A 17,976-nucleotide genomic window follows, 5' to 3' on the forward strand; every position below is an offset into this window, starting at 1 on the left:
CACAAAGTGAATACAGTCAGATGTCAAATCTACCTCTATAACATTATGGTTATATGGGGGGGGGGGGCATATACTGGTTATATGGGGGGGTATATACTGGTTATATTGGGGGGGGGGGGTGGTATATACTGGTTATATGGAACCAGGCACCACCTTATATTCAGTATGCCCCATATAACCAGTATATACCGCCCATATAACCAGTATATACCGCCCATATAACCAGTATATACCCCCCATATAACCATTATATACCCCAATATAACCATTATATACCCCCATATAACCAGTATACACCTCCATATAACCAGTATATACCCCCCATATAACCAGTATACACCTCCATATAACCAGTATACACCTCCATATAACCAGTATACACCTTCATATAACCAGTATATACCCCATAAAACCAGTATACACCCCCATATAACCAGAATATACCCCATAAAACCAGTATATACCCCCATATAACCAGTATACACCCCCCATATAACCAGTATACACCCCCATATAACCAGTATATACCACTTATATAACCAGTATACACCCCCATATAACCAGTATATACCCCCATATAACCAGTATACACCTCCATATAACCAGTATATACCCCTTATATAACCAGTATACACCTCCATATAACCAGTATATACCCCCATATAACCAGTATACACCTCCATATAACCAGTATACACCCCCATATAACCAGTATATACCCCCATATAACCAGTATACACCCCCATTTAACCAGTATATACCCCCATATAACCAGTATACACCTTCATATAACCAGTATACACCCCCCATATAACCAGTATACACCCCCCATATAACCAGTATACACCCCCCCCCCATATAACCAGAGGTCACCCCTCCTCATGGTCCTGGCGCTGACCCCGGGTTTGTATCTTGCAGCATTAATCTCCCAGTTTGTCTACGTTTCTGTGGATTACAGCTGTCAGATGATCCGTAATGTGTACCGCGGGCGCAGGGCTGATGGATGATGGATCGCTCTGTTATTGGCTGTCGCTTTAGATTGGGATTTTTTGCTGAAACAAAGAGTCATTTCTGAGCCGTGTTTACAAGTTGACATTTTCACTGTCTCAATATTGACCAAAGGATCAGGGACGATCGTCTCGCTGCCGCCGCTGACAGCTCGCACGCGTGTTACTGGGTGATATGTACTTGTCAAATCATTTATAACTAAAGCAACAAAAAAACGAGGCGTCAGGTGGGAAATGTGCAACTTCTGCAGCATCTAGAGGAGCCAAGAAACTGATGTCTGATTATCTAAACAAACCCCCAGATCCGTCACTGCGGAGGACGCTACTGACGGAAGCGCAATTTACAGGTCACAGCAGAAACGCAGGCGACAACAGTGATAACAACTGGTGACGATTATAATACACGGGGTGATGCCCCTTCTGTAAATGATAAGAATAGAAAGAGCCGCTGAGGAGGTCAGTAACCATATAAGCAGGAGGTACTGATTACACAGCTGCTGCAGAACCTCATCCTGAAGAGTTGGGTATGTTCACACAATATTAAGTTGAGGCTGAAAACTCAGAAGCTGAATCTGCCCCCAAAATCAGTGCATTTTTTTGGCTGATTTTGATGCTATTTTTCAGCATGTGTGCTTTTTAAATTATTTTCTTACAGCCCACTGGGGTTTTTGCCCTTGAACATTAAAATCAGTGCACAAAACAGCGCCAAAGACTGAGCTGAGGTGTGTATAGTGATGTTCTGCAGCAGCTGAGGTGTGTATAGTGATGTTCTGCAGCAGCTGAGGTGTGTATAGTGATGTTCTGCAGCAGCTGAGGTGTGTATAGTGATGTTCTGCAGCAGCTGAGGTGTGTATAGTGATGTTCTGCAGCAGCTGAGGTGTGTATAGTGATGTTCTGCAGCAGCTGAGGTGTGTAATAAAATGTTCTTCAGCAGCTGAGATGTATATAGTGATGTTCTGCAGCAGCTGAGGTGTGTATAGTGATGTTCTGCAGCAGCTGAGGTGTGTATAATGATGTTCTGCAGCAGCTGAGGTATGTAATAAAATGTTCTGCAGCAGCTGAGGTGTGTATAATGATGTTCTGCAGCAGCTGAGCTATGTAATATGATGTTCTGCCGCAGCTGAGGTGTGTATAGTGATGTTCTGCAGCAGCTGAGTTGTGTATAGTGATGTTCTGCAGCAGCTGAGGTGTGTATAGTGATGTTCTGCAGCAGCTGAGGTGTGTATAATGATGTTCTGCAGCAGCTGAGGTATGTAATAAAATGTTCTTCAGCAGCTGAGATGTGTATAGTGATGTACTGCAGCAGCTGAGGTGTGTATAGTGATGTTCTGCAGCAGCTGAGGTGTGTATAATGATGTTCTGCAGCAGCTGAGGTGTGTATAATGATGTTCTGCAGCAGCTGAGGTATGTATAATGATGTTCTGTAGCAGTTGAGGTGTGTATTATTAGGTTCTGCAGCAGCTGAGGTGTATATTGTGATGTTCTGCAGCAGCTGAGGTGTATATTGTGATGTTCTGCAGCAGCTGAGATGTATACTATGATGTTCTGCAGCAGCTGAGGTGTATATTGTGATGTCCTGCAGCAGCTGAGGTGTATATTGTGATGTTCTGCAGCAGCTGAGGTATGTCATATGATGTTCTGAAGCAGCTGAAGTGTGTAATATGATGTTCTGCAGCAGTTGAGGTTTGTATTATGATGTTCTGCAGCATCTGGGACACACTACAGCTGCTTTTTTTCAAAGGGCTCAAACAACCTTGTGAATAGCCGTAACTTTCCTCCATAGAACATTTGCCCGGTACATCACAGCCTATATGACAACCAACAGCCCCTCCACAACAATGCTGCTTTCCACCTTTACATTTCCTACAGGTCTAGTCATACAGCTTTCCAAAGCTCCAGAATGGCAAATTTGCCTGTGGTACCAGAGCAGGTGACGTAAAGTGAGACTGCTCTGTGGAGACCGTAATGGCGCCAATGTTGGTTGTCATCCAGCTTTCCCAGATACTGTTTTTTACTGTTTTGGGATAAGTGTTACGATTCGGTGTGATCAGTGGTTACTTTGTTACTAATTTGTGACTTGTCACCTGATTTTCATTACTTTTCCTCGCTGATCATAATTCCAGACTCCAGCGACCTAAGACCCGGCCCCAAGTAATGGCTGAACCTGCAGGTAATTACCCGCGCTCGACGCTCCCAGGCACTAATTAGGGATAATTACAACTGTATCGTTTTATTTAAACGCTCGGACAAACATACAAATGGAAGATAATTTAATTTATCTTTTAACGCTTTTCCTGCCAGAAATGGCAGAAGATATTGGAAAAGTAAGAGGCCGATAAATCTTCATTTGTTGAAGTTCAGACAGAGCCAGGACCAGGGCTGAGCCGAGAATTAACGTGACAGTCTGCAGCGCGCCGCTTACCTGGACCATCAGTGCTCAGGTTATCAATTAGGACATCACAATAAAGTTTACTGCTGACACCAGGAACTTAGGCCTGATTTACACGAGCGTGTGCGTTTTGCGCGCGCAAAAAACGCTGCGTTTTGCGCGCGCAAAAGGCATTTGACAGCTCCGTGTGTCATCCGTGTATGATGCGCGGCTGCGTGATTTTCGCGTAGCCGCCATCATAGAGATGAGGCTAGTCGACGCCCGTCACTGTCCAGGGTGCTGAAAGAGCTAACTGATCGGCAGTAACTCTTTCAGCACCCTCGACAGTGAGTTCCGATCACAATATACACCAACCTGTGAATAAAAAAAGACGTTCAAACTTACCATGAACTGCCTGCTTCCTCCAGTCCGGTCTCCCGGCCGTTGCCTTGGTGACACGTCGCTCTCTTGTCATCCGGCCCCACCTCCCAGGATGACACGGCAGTCCATGAGACCGCTGCAGCCTGTGATTGGCTGCAGGCTGTGCTTGGCCTGTGATTGGCTGCAGCTGTCACTTGGCCTGAATTGTCATCCCGGGAGGTCGGAATGGAGGAAGGAGCCGGGACTTATCGGTAAGTCCTAACTTCTGTTTTTTTTTACACGTATATGTATATTGTGATCGAAAGTCACTGTCCATGGTGCTGAAACCGTTTAAGTCTTTCAGCACCGTGGGCAGTGACTGTCTCCTGACGTCGCGTACCCGAACATTTTTTGCCGGGTTCGGTCAAAACGAGTTCGGCCGAACCCGGTTAAGTTCGGTGCGCTCATCTCTAATTTGACACTCCGTTTGGATGTTTGTAAACAGAAAAGCACGTGGTGCTTTTCTGTTTACATTCATCCTTTTGACAGCTCTTGCGTGATTTTCGCGCATGCAACGCAGTAGCGTCCGTGTGCCATGCGTTGCTTTCACGCACCCATTGACTTCAATGGGTGCGTGTTGCGTGAAAAACGCACGATTATAGAACATGTCGTGAGTTTTACGCAACGCACTCACGCTGCGCAAAATTCACGCATCGTCTAAACTGCCCCATAGAGTAATATAGGTGCGTACGACACGCGTGAAAAGCACGCGCGTCGCACGCGCGTATATTACGCTCGTGTAAATGAGGCCTTAGGGAGCAGTGAAGAAAATGGAATCATCATCGTCATCATCATCGTCATCATTATGAACTCACTCATGTGCAGCCAGATTTCCAGAGACCCCTCATTCTCATGTTCTGGGAGCAACATAATTACACAAATTATTTATTTAACAGTATTGTCTGCCAGTGTCACAGGTGAAAAAACATGGAATGCTAAGAACACAACACACTGATACTACAAGTGCATATATGTCACAGATGGAAAAACCTCATAACACATCTTGGTGTTATCCAGTGGCGTAACTACAGCCATAGCGGCTTCTATGGGGCCCACGGCAAGAGGACGCAAATAATGTCGAACACTATGGCAGAGCAGGGAGGTATCATCCCGTGACTAAGAACAGGTGATCTGTCTGAAACACATAGGCTTATTACTGAGGCAACCACCCCTGCATCCATTGGATTTTACGATTACCTACAATAACTTTGGAATACAATTTCCTTTTAAATTAACACCAAGCCTTTCTTCTTTTAGGTATCTCCCTGCTCTGCCATTTACTAGGCTACAGGCCACGTTTGGTCTGCAGCCTATCAGGTGCAGGGACAGGATCCCTGCGTTAGGCCAGCGTGATGACATCACTGGATCCCGTCGGCGTTGTGGAGCAGCTCTGTTCGTCGCAGGAACGGGTGAGTATAATATTTGTTTGATTTGCTTGGGGGGCACTGTCTACAAGAGGCAGGTGGGGGGCTGTATGGCACTTTCTACGGGGGTGGGGGGTCTGTATGGCACTTTCTATGGGGGTAGGGGGGCTGTATGGCACTATCTACACGGGGTGTGCCACTATCTACAGGGGGGCTGTATGGCACACTCCAGTCAAGTTTGCTATGGGCCCAGTCTTTCCTAGTTAGGCCCCTGGTGTTATCTGTGATGTTGCATAGGGCTGGATGTAAAACTACGATGTTATCCATGTTTAGAGAGTGATCAAAATGTGTTATTTGTGCTCTTACATAGGACTGCAGGTAACATCTACCACATTATCTATACTCAGACAGAGTTATCACAGTCATCCCTGCTCTTACATAGGACTGCAGGTAAAGCTAGTGATGGTATAACACTGACTGATATTGTGGTTGGGTTTGGATCTGGTGACTGCTCCCCTCAATCCTTCAGCGTTTCTTATGTCTTACAAGTGGTCGGAGGATGAGGCTCTTTCTCTCACTTCATGATGAACGCTATTGATGAGGATTATCTTGAGAGGGTGAATGTTGTGCCAGGACAATCCTCCAATCTGTAACTCTGCAGACACTTTAGATTTTTGTGGGATCATTTTTCAAAGGGGTCCGCTATGGGTATACAAATGCTTTATTACGAGGTTACGGAAATCTGCGGTGACTCCGGCGTTAATAAATCTGCGACACTTCAGGTCCTGGAGTTTGGCTGCAGGGAGTCAATTTGACCCTGTAATATTTTTGTTTCTCTTCCATCTGGTTAATGCCTCGGTGCTTCCTGCAGGAGTTCAGATGCATGTCAGGTGCTGGCGATGGATAAGGACGTGATTTCATTAACATGAAATGATGCAGTATCAATGCAGCATACAAATCCACCGTGTGCCTGATACTATCTCAGCTCTGCTGCTCTCCCAGTCCATTCTTCTACCACCGTGGGATGGTTTAGCATCAGCAGATCTCTCTGTCCATGCAAAGCCCTGCAAGACACAAAACGAATGAACTGCAGCCAGATCCCGAGCAAAGCCTCCGATAATACATCACATCCACTCAACCGCTTCCCCATAAACAGGGAAAGGTCACTGGATGAAGATTTGTTTAATAAAACACGTTTATTTCTTCTAAGGATATTTTCCTGAGCTTGTTTGAAGCAGTTATTGAGAATATAGTATCTGAGAAAATATCTGTACAGGGTGCAGTTATAGTTTATAGCCACTAGACGGCGCTGCAGGCGGTAGGAACTTTTAGACAGTGACCATAGATTGCATAGATCTCATTAACAGACAGTGACCTCTATAGGCAATAAGATGACACTGCAACAGTGACATTTCATCTACAATACTACGGGGTCAAATAACTGGTGGGGGAATGACTATAGAGGGTGGAGTAGATACAGTCACACTTAGGCACTGGCGACTGAGGGGGCCTCATAGTCCCCTCTGTTACATATCAGGTGCTGTAAATGGCTTGGGATGGTCTGTGGTGCGGCCCCGTTCCACTTACATTACAATGAAAAGTATTTTTCTTATAACTGTTAAGATAGGAAGTATTAAACTAGAACGGACAGGAAGAAACGGCACAAAATGGATCAAAGTGGCGCGCGCTTCATGATAAATTTGAGGCATTTTGCTAGACATGTTTATTTCAGATCAATACTTTTCGCCAAAATAATGGCTGTTCCCAAATCAGGTGCATTCTACGACTGTTAACCACGCCTCTTTTCTAGACAATTTTAAAACTGTCTAAGGCCTGATGCACCCGGCTGTGCCCGTAATCACGAGCACGGACGACCGCCGACATCCGCGGGTCGCAGTGGCGGATTAAGAAGACTATGGGCCCTGGGCTGTTACCCAAACTTGGGCCCCCCTTCTCCACCGCCACCCTGCCGCGCCGTAACTATTGCTAACATTACCTTTTTTCACAAGCATTAACAAATGGGTGTTACGATTCCGCTTTCACAGGGCTGTGTCCCTACATACTGACAGTATCACACTGTGCAGGGACACGCTGTGCAAAACTCACGGACCGTCTGCATGCCCCCATAGACTTGTATAGGTCCGTGCGACCCGCGTGAAAAGCACGCGCGTCGCACGGACATATATCACGTTCGTGTAAATGAGGCCTTATATATAGTGCCACACAGCGCTCCCCCCTTGTATATAGTGCTACACAGCGTCGCTATACTGCAGCCCTGGGATGACATTTTATCCCATGTGACTGCTACAGCCTGTGATTGGCTGCAGCGGTCACATGGGGTGAAACGTCATCCCAGGAGGCCGGCCCGGACGAAGAAACAGAATTCTGGGCAAGTATAAGATTTTTATTTTTTCTAAATTGCGTTTTTACATAACATCTGTTATCTGTTGCGGGATTTACCTCCCCATTGAATTAAATGGGGAAAACCCGAAACAAATGAGCAGCGTTTACGCAAATACAATTGACATGCTGCGGAATAAAAAACCGCACCGCAGGTCAATTTCTGAGATTTTTTCCCACTTATCATTTCTGCAGCGTGTGATGAGAATTGTTCACATCTAATCTACTCTGCTGCTACTGTATTAGGGCTTGTCCACACGTAACGGAATTGCTGAGTATTTTCCGCCCGGATTTACCAAATCTCATCCAGAAATAGCCGGACACATCATGCAATGATTGGGGGAGGCAAACATGACCAGGGTTGCAGGGGAGAAGGAATGAGGTGAAAAGTTCAAGGGAAGGAGGGGGAGGAAGGTGGAGGGGAGGGGGCGTGGTGGACAGAGGGAATATAGGAAGGGTGAGAGACAGTTTCGCACCATTCACGCCCCAGGAAAGCAGTTAGACTTGTCCCGCCCGCCCTCCCTTAAGTTAGGCCTCATGCACACGACCGTATTTTTTCCCACCCGTAAATACTGGCGTAAATACGGGTCCGGTGTCACCCGTATTCCACCCGTATTTACGGGCACGTTTTTGGCGGCAAAATAGCGCTGCACTAATCGGCAGCCCCTTCTCTCTATCAGTGCAGGATAGAGAGAAGGGACAGCCTTTTCTGTAATAAAAGTTAAAGAAATTCATACTTACCCGGCCGTTGTCTTGGTGACGCGTCCCTCTCTTCACATCCAGCCCGACATCCCTGGATGACGCGGCAGTCCATGTGACCGCTGCAGCCTGTGATTGACCTGTGATTGGCTGCAGCGGTCACATGGCCTGAAACGTCATCCAGGATGTCGAGAGGGACGCGTCACCAAGGCAACTGGCGGGAGACCGGACTGGAGGAAGCAGGAAGTTGTCGGTAAGTATGAAAGTCTTTTATTTTTATTTTTTACAGGTTTATACTGATCGGTAGTCACTGTCCAGGGTGCTGAAAGAACTGCCAATCAGTTAACTCTTTCAGCTCCCTGGACAGTGACTATTTACTGACGTCGCTTAGCAACGCTGCCGTAATGACGGGTGCACACATGTAGCCACCCGTCATTACGAGAGCTCCATAGACTTCTATGGACTGTCCGTGCCGTTATTACGGCCTGAAATAGGACATGTTCTATCTTTTTCAACGGCACGGGCACCTTCCCGTGAGAAAACGGGAAGGCACCCGTCGCCAATAGAAGTCTATGAGCCCGTTATTATGGGTCGTGATTACGACCCGTAATAACGGGAGTTTTTACGGTCGTGTGCATGAGGCCTTAGGGTTATGTTTTGTTTAGCAATGTGGATTCTTTGTTGCTGCTGGTGTTTTTTCTTTTACAGGAGTCGGCTGGTGGTGACTGGTAGGAGCGGAGTCACGGTGGCTTTGTTGGCGGATTGGGGGGTCCTTGGAGTTGGTGGTAATTTGAAGTAGGGGATTCATCAGAGGTATGGTCCCTAACAAATACATAATTGCTCATGGAGATGGGCGAATTTTGGACTCCTGCTGGGTGGTGTCCCGGGGAGTGGTTTTACATACTTGGCAAGCCAACTGCGGAGCAGAAAGGTGCCTCTGAGCCTGTAGGGGACGGCTGGGGGTAAGTAGCTATACAGGGGGCAGTTTGGCGCCAAAGTTTTGGAGCTCCAAGGACTTCCCCTTTCCTAGTAATGTTATTTATAAAGGAATGTTTTATGTTCATGTAAATTTGTTAATAAAATGGCTGCTGTGGCCGAAAATTTCCAACCCACTGTCTCGTGTGTCTCACTGGGGGAGTGGAGAGTGACATGGGAGGAGGGGAAAAAGGCCTGGAAGCAGGAAAGGGGGTGGACAGTATTGATGGTAAGGTTAAGCAATAAGGGTTCGAAATGGAGCGAGCTCTGTAATCCCATGGTCAAGAAGCTGCGTAAAATTTCCGACCAGACATTTTGTCCTGCGGTGCGTATTTCTCGTACTGAGGCGTGTCAATTCCTGCTGCGGAGAGTGGACAGAATTGCTGCGTTTTTTCAGAGGAGACGTCACCATCCCCCAACATTGAGAAAAACGCAGCAAAATACGCACCATTTTCTGCAGCAAAATTTCTGCTAGTTTCTGCAGAATTGCTGCAGAAATATATATATATGTATATATAAATATATATATATATATATACACACACACACACACACACACACACACATACATACATGAGGATGCACATTATACACATCACAGACACACATGAGTATTCAAATTATACACATATAAAGTACACATGAGTATGCACATTATACACATATAAAGTACACATGAGTATGCACATTATACACATATAAAGTACACATGAGTATGCACATTATACACATATAAAGTACACATGGTAAACACATATGCACTTACCTTTTATCTAGGATATTTGTGAGTCTTCACTGCAGCTCTTCTGCTCACAGCCCGACACAGAGCCCGCCGACAGTCTCCCCTCCCCCATGTCCCGACAGCTAGCAGCAGGAGGAGAGATGTTTAGAGCAGGGAAGGGGGGCTGGAGGGGGAGCTTCTAAAGCAGCAGAGACCACGGCTGCTAAGTAGGAGCGAAGCTCCCCTCGTCTCATGACAGGTGCGGTCTTGGCACCGGGGCTTCCTCCGGTGCTAGCAACGCATGAGGGGGTTCAGGTGGCTATGGGCCCCCTGGGAGCCTTGGGCCCCGGGCGGCCGCCCGAACCGCCCTAATGGTAATCCGCCACTGGCGGGCCGTATTACAAAGTATGGGAGCACGGCCCACAAAAAACGAAAAGTAGGACATGCTCCATATTTCCCGGCACGGTTCTACGGCACGGACACCGTTCCGTAGCGATATGGAAAGGTGTCTGCGGCTAATAGAACCGGGTGGGTGCGTAATTGCGGACCATATTGCGGTCCGCAATTACGGAGGCTTTTTTTTTACGGTCGTGTGCATGGGGCCTAAGGCCTAATTCCTTCAGGAGTTTTGAGGCAGATTTTGAACTGTCTGTACTATCTTGCAGCGATTTTCACTGCGTTTTCGGATGCAGCCATTGAGCGCCGCGGGCAAAAAAACGCGAAAAACCTTTTCACTGCCACCCATTGACTTCAATAGGAGGTCAGAGGCGGAACCGCGGCAAGAAAGAGCGTGCTGCTTTTTTAAAATCAATGGGAGGCGGTTTCGGAAGTTTTTTCTGCTGATTCCGACAAGGTTTCCCCATCAAAATCAGCGTTAAAAAAACTGTGTGAACTGGGCCTAAGGGTGTAAATACCATAGAGGCGGCTTCATCGTGACCCCACGGGGAGGGGGCACAGCTCAGGTTTTCCCCGGTGGGTGGAGGGAGTATATACCGGGCTATCTTCCTTCACAGGATCTGGATCATTAGCAAAAAATGAGGCGTCTACCGAACCTACAAAGTCAGAGAAGTCTGGTGGGTGAACAGCCATTGGGCACGCTTCACCCCAAATGGGGGTCAGGTGATGGAACGAGCCAAGACATGGAAGGTCCCATTGTAAATTTTAGTAGCAGGCCCTGTCCTCTCTCCTCCCCCCCCCCCGGCTTGTGTCCCCTCTTTCTGCTTCTCCTCTTGTCTATGTCTAGACCCAGTTTACCCTCTTGACTTCTACCTGTCACCTGTTGGTATTAAACCGATCCTGTCCCCTCTCCTGACACGTCTGTTTTAGTAAATACTTGTATTCCCCATGAAATAACAATTCTGGGGCTTCTTTACTTAGAACTCTGCATTGTGCCGTTCCTCTGTTATCCCTCCTACAAATGTATGAATAAATTGACAACTGGGTGTTACAATAGGGGCTTGTCCCTACACAGTCTACTACTGTCAGCACTGATTGGACATTGTCAGTTTGTGTAGGGACACACCCAGTTGTCAATTTATTCATACATTTCTAGGAGGAATAACAGAGGAACGGTACAACATAAAGTTCTAAGAAAAGATGCTCCAGAATTGATATATCATTGGTAATTACAATACAATAATTTACTAAAACTGTCCGGAGAGGTGATAGGTCGTCTTTAAGGGTCGGAAGGCTTCTCTATAGAGTAATTCCCTATTAATAATTCTAGAGCAGGTTATAAGCCACATTGTACAGATAAGAACTTCCTGAAACATTGTTGCAATTTCTCGGATTACAGTAATGCAATTGCACAATGTAGGGGGCTTCCTTATCTCATTGCAGGGGCAGACATAGACCTATACGGCTGGTACCGCTTTAATTATTATCATTTCTTCTACGACTCGTCGCGTCCTTTCCTCATTTCGCTTGTGTACATCGTAAATAAACATCGGGCGATTAGATTAATTGACTCTGTATTTGCGCTAGTGTGAGATGCCACGTTATGGAGGGACGGCGGCGGTGGCGGCACCTACCACGAGGAAGAGGGAAGGGCCGCCATTGCTGTAGGGAAATAAAACCTTCTGACAATTGAATGAATGTTAATTAAGTTGCAGGAAGATCGAGCAATTTCTCAGTAACTGTTTCTATAAGCAATATGAATGGAAACATTACTGGCCATGTATATTTGATGGCGGGCGCCGCTGATCGCTCCTCGCTGTCCTGCCTGATGTTTAATTTAACATTTACTGAATAATATATTTGGAGCATTTATTAAAGAGCTAATGACACCGAGAACATTCATTGTGTGTTGTCCCCGGGATGTGACCACTCCTTTACTTCATTCATTGAATAGACGCCTGCGATATTAATCCGATCATGTGACGGAGAGCGGAGATTTCCTGCGCCAATTTATATCTGCACTTCTGTGCAACCGGTGGAAACTGGTAAGTGATGATCACGAGGAATTGCTGCATCGGCTTCTTAAAGGGCTCGTCCAGTCTGGATTTCTGCAGCTTTCTAATGTACTGCAGCAAAAAAGTACACGGGGTGCGAAAAATTTATTGATGTGCGCCCACTTTTAGGTGCAGATTTTGGTACGGCAGCCGTGGGGTAGCATTAAGAAGAGACGTGTATAGGCGAGGAGAATGATAAAGCAAAATGCGTCAGAATTCTTCCTGAAATTGCACAAAACTGAAATACGTCAAATTTATTGTGTTTTATAAATATTCTTCAACAGTTTTGAAGTTTCTAAAAAATGGCGTGTCTAAAAGTTGCCGTAAAGTGCGCCAGATTTATTAATGATTTGCGCTATTCTTTTTTTTTCCGCAAAATATTAGTGTAAAGTAAAGAAGAGGAAAGTGTCTAATAAATTCCACCTATTTTATCCGTCCGTCTGCACCATAGTGATAAATTTGGCGCAGTTTCTGCCTGTCTGGTCTTTAGATCGGAAATAATAAATCTGCCCCATCATACCACATGCGCCATTTTAATATATAATATTTTAATTTGCGACTATTTGTGCCATTTTCACTGACTCTATTGATAAATCTCCCTCTATGTGTCTCAATCCCTCACCATTTTCAAGAGCTCTGCTTGCTATTAGTGAATGGAAACCAGTTGTGCTCAAAGAGCTGATAGGCTTGTTGCAATGTATCAGTGTTGGCCCAAAAAAAAAATATATATTTTCGACAGTAGAAAGATTTGTGCTTTGTTTATTTCACACTGATACATTGTAACAAGCCTATCAGCTGTGTCAGCAGTAGCAGGTCAGAGCATGCAGCCACCTCATTACTGAGAACTGGGACCTGCCGCCCAATTCAGTCAGTGAGTCCCAGTGGTCAGACCCCTACTGATCCCACCATAAAGAAGCATTTTTCGGATTGCATCCATATACACAGGGCTGGCGTCAGAACCCGGGCAAGTGCCAGGGCCCACTACCCCAGGGGGCACCCATTCGACCACCAGGTGCTTTACGCTTACGTCTAGGAGTGAAATCCCCCCCAGAGCGTTGCCGACGCTCTGGCCGGAGATTCTGCATCTATAGGGAGCGCCAGATGTCACTGTCTGTATATGGACAATGATGTCAGGGTCTCCTCCAAGAGCGGAATCCCCAGCCAGAGTGTTGGCAACGATCTGGATGAGGATTCTGCTCCTAGAGGGAGCCCCAATGGCACTATCTAAAGGGGGGGGGGTGGCGCTATCTACAAGGGGGGGGGGCTGTGTGTGGCGCTATCTACGGGGGGCTGTGTGTGGCGCTATCTACGGTGCGGGGGGATGTGTGTGGCATTATCAACGAGGGGGTCTGTGTGTGGCATTATCTACAGGGGGCTGTGTGTGGCGCTACCTACAGGGGTCTGTGTGCAGCGCTATCTACGGTGCGGGGTGATGTTTGTGGCATTATCAACGAGGGGGTCTGTGTGTGGCATTATCTACAGGGTGGGCTGTGTCTGGCATTATCTAGAGGGGGGTTTTTGTGTGTGGCATTATCTAGAGGGGGGTTTTTGTGTGTGGCATTATCTACAGAGGGCACTGTATATATGGGGGCATTAACAGGGCCTAACTTCTATATGGGGGCCCAAACTGCCGTTTTCTGACATTCTACTGGCGCCGTGAGTTCCCCCACAAAGGGGCCCACTAAGTCTGTGTCGCCCAAGGGCCCACATAAACCTTGAGCCAGCCCGTCATTTACACACACTATGAAGTTCTATCCGAGTCTAGGAAAGCTGAGTGACAACTTCTGTGGTAGCTTTAAAATCAGCCGTGTTATTAGCCACCCAGCTTTTCCAGACACAGATATAACTATAGCTATATTATTGCATCACTGGCCAGATTTGGTATCCAGGATTCTGAGAAGCCACCCCTGCGGTTACTGTAATAAATTCGATATTGGTTGTCACCCAGCTTTCCCAGAAACGGATAAAACGGCTGAATTTGGATGTATAACAGAAGAGGACGAGGCTTTATATAGTGACTGGGGATTTAGAAGTTTATCTGCAGACGTCTGAAGTCTTTTCCTCTGTATGGATCTCATGCTCCAGTCTTATATGAGGATCTCAGGACCCCCAGGGATTGTCCCCGGTACAATATATAACCCACTCCAGAGGACAAGCGCTACGTGACCGATTCTTGGCGATTTCCGTGACTCCTCCGTCACCCGTGTGATTGCAGCTCCTGCTCGGAGGAGGATGGATGCCGCGATCTACATGGAATAGCAATCACTTACATATCTCGTTACTCATTACGGTAATTGATTATAACCAGCTCGTGGTTTTATGGGCGGTGGGGGAGCCGTTGTTCGGTGACGTCTCACTTTCTCATGGTTATTGTACAGGCTGTGAACCTAAATCAGTCATCCCGGCCCCATCACCCTGATATACGTCCAGCAGTAGTGAAGAAACGCAGATGAAGAGTTTATAAAGCGAATCCAACGCTGCAATAAAGGGGGCACTCGGCATAAATGAACAGCCGCGCTCTATGGGTTTCCATGTAGAACTCCTGGGTCCTGATGCTGATTCTGCCCCCCCCATTACTTATTTATATTACAGCTGTTCTCTTCTGTGGCTCGGGGGGGGGGGGGGGGGGGGGGGCTTTCCGCCCACCAGGTTCCAGGACCCCCCGCATGCCACCTCTGCACCTTTTGTAAGTATATCATGGACTGACGCGTTATACCACATGGTGGGGGCTCTGGGGCAGGGTCCACAGACTGGCACTAACCTGCCCTCCAAATCTCTCTTCTACATCTGACATTTGTATAGGAAGCTGTGGCTGTCACCCGGGATGAAAAGGGTCCAGAAGTAGCGCTTGCACTTGGGCCCTAGTGCCTGAGGGAGGGGGCCCAAAAAAAACAACGCTCTACCACATTAATGGACACCAGTATTATAAATGGCACATGGTAGGTGGGGGCCCTTAAAGATTTTGCACTGGGTGCAGGAGCTGCCAATTAATCCTCCGGCTGTCACTGTAAGGGCTTATTCAGACGAACGGGATATACGTCCGTGCAACACGCGTGATTTTCACGCGCGTCGCAGGGACCTATATTAGTCTAGGGGGCCGTGCAGACATGTCCGTTCTTTCGGCGTTTTTCGCGCATCACGCACCCATTGAAGTCAATGGGTGCGTGACAACCACGCATGTTACACGGAAGCACTTCCGTGGGAAAAGCGTTATTCGTGCAACAGCAGTGAAAAGGATGAATGAAAACAGAAAAGCACCACGTGCTACAAACATCCAAATGGAGTGTCATAATGATGGCAGCTGCGCGAAAACCACGCAGCCATGCATTAAATATGCTGCTGCCACACGGAGCTGTCAAGTGCCTTTTGCGCAGGCAAAACGCCGCGTTTTTTGCGTGCGCAAAATGCACACGCTCGTGTGAATCCAGCCTTAAGAGCAGGCTAAAGCTGAACCTGCACTGTGGCTGACACGGTTATTGAGGCACTGTGGTTGTCATTATTATGGGGCACTGCAGCTGTCACTGTTATAGGGTCATTGTGGCTGTCACTGTTATGGAGGCACTGTGGCTGTCACTGTTATAGGGTCATTGTGGCTGTCACTGTTATGGAGGCACTGTGGCTGTCACTGTTATAGGGTCATTGTGGCTGTCACTGTTCTGGAGGCACTATGGCTGTCACTGTTATGGAGGCACTGTGGCTGTCACTGTTATAGGGTCATTATGGCTGTCACTGTTATGGAGGCACTGTGGCTGTCACTGTTATAGGGTCATTGTGGCTGTCACTGTTATGGAGGCACTGTGGCTGTCACTGTTATAGGGTCATTGTGGCTGTCACTGTTCTGGAGGCACTGTGGCTGTCACTGTTATAGGGTCATTGTGGCTGTCACTGTTCTGGAGGCACTATGGCTGTCACTGTTATAGGGTCATTGTGGCTGTCACTGTTATGGAGGCACTGTGGCTGTCACTGTTATAGGGTCATTGTGGCTGTCACTGTTCTGGAGGCACTGTGGCTGTCACTGTTATAGGGTCATTGTGGCTGTCACTGTTATGGAGGCACTGTGGCTGTCACTGTTATAGGGTCATTGTGGCTGTCACTTTTATAGGGGCACTGTGGCTGTCACTGTCATAGGGTCATTGTGGCTGTCACTGTTCTGGAGGCACTGTGGCTGTCACTGTTATAGGGTCATTGTGGCTGTCACTTTTATAGGGGCACTGTGGCTGTCACTGTTATAGGGTCATTATGGCTGTCATTGTTATGGAGGCACTGTGGCTGTCACTGTTATAGGGTCATTGTGGCTGTCACTGTTATGGAGGCACTGTGGCTGTCACTGTTATAGGGTCATTGTGGCTGTCACTGTTATAGGGTCATTGAGGCTGTCACTGTTATGGAGGCACTGTGGCTGTCACTGTTATAGGGTCATTGTGGCTGTCACTGTTATGGAGGCACTGTGGCTGTCACTGTTATAGGGTCATTGTGGCTGTCACTGTTATGGAGGCACTGTTGCTGTCACTGTTAGGGTCATTGTGGCTGTCACTGTTATGAAGGCACTGTGGCTGTCACTGTTATAGTGTCATTGAGGCTGTCACTGTTATGGAGGCACTGTGGCTGTCACTGTTATGGAGGCACTGTGGCTGTCACTTTTATAGGGTCATTGTGGCTGTCACTGTTATGGAGGCACTGTGGCTGTCACTTTTATAGGGTCATTGTGGCTGTCACTGTTATGGAGGCACTGTGGCTGTCACTTTTATAGGGTCATTGTGGCTGTCACTGTTATGGAGGCACTGTGACTGTCACTGTTATAGGGTCCGTGTGGCTGTCACTGTTATGGAGGCACTGTGGCTGTCACTGTTATAGGGTCATTGTGGCTGTCACTGTTATGGAGGCACTGTGGATTGCACTGTTGTAGGAGCAATCTGGGTGCTTTCAAAAAGGGGTGCACACAATTCCCTTTAATGGGGGGCTTACACCTACCCTGGAGCTCAGGATGTCGGGAGACGTGTATTATGGGAACATAGTGGAGATTCTATTCTCTAGGGAAAACTTTGTTCAGACATTTTCAGGGAAAACTGATGAATTGCACATTTCGGTGGTTAAGAGAGATAAGGCTGGAACAATCTCCATCTCTCCGGTGGAATGCGTTGTGTTATTCAGCACCTGGTCTGCCTCCAAATCCTATCAAAAATCTGATTATAGCGGATGGAAATATATTCTGCGAGAGCGACGACAAAATATTAGGCAATATGTGCTGAACCAGGAGGCGAAGTAATTTCTGCAATATCCCGGGCGGCGGACAGTGATGTGTGTTAGGAGTCCACGTAACGAATGATGATGCGACTGCTACAAAGTGCGCGATGTTGTGGAGACGCCATGTCTATTTGTGCAGTATCCCGTAATACTCTTTTATTACAGTCATTTTGTGTCATGCCGACCTGTTAGGCGCGGATCATATCAATGTCTTGTAGCAATAATGAATTTCTGCAGGTCTTGCCGCGGTGGGTGTTATTTACCATCTGCCAATCTCGTCAGATTCATGGCGGAGTATGAGCCCCGGCTAGGACTTTTGCATGTCATT

This window comes from Rhinoderma darwinii, chromosome 7, assembly GCF_050947455.1.
Source record: "Rhinoderma darwinii isolate aRhiDar2 chromosome 7, aRhiDar2.hap1, whole genome shotgun sequence".
In the NCBI taxonomy this organism is placed as follows: Eukaryota; Metazoa; Chordata; class Amphibia; order Anura; family Rhinodermatidae; genus Rhinoderma; species Rhinoderma darwinii.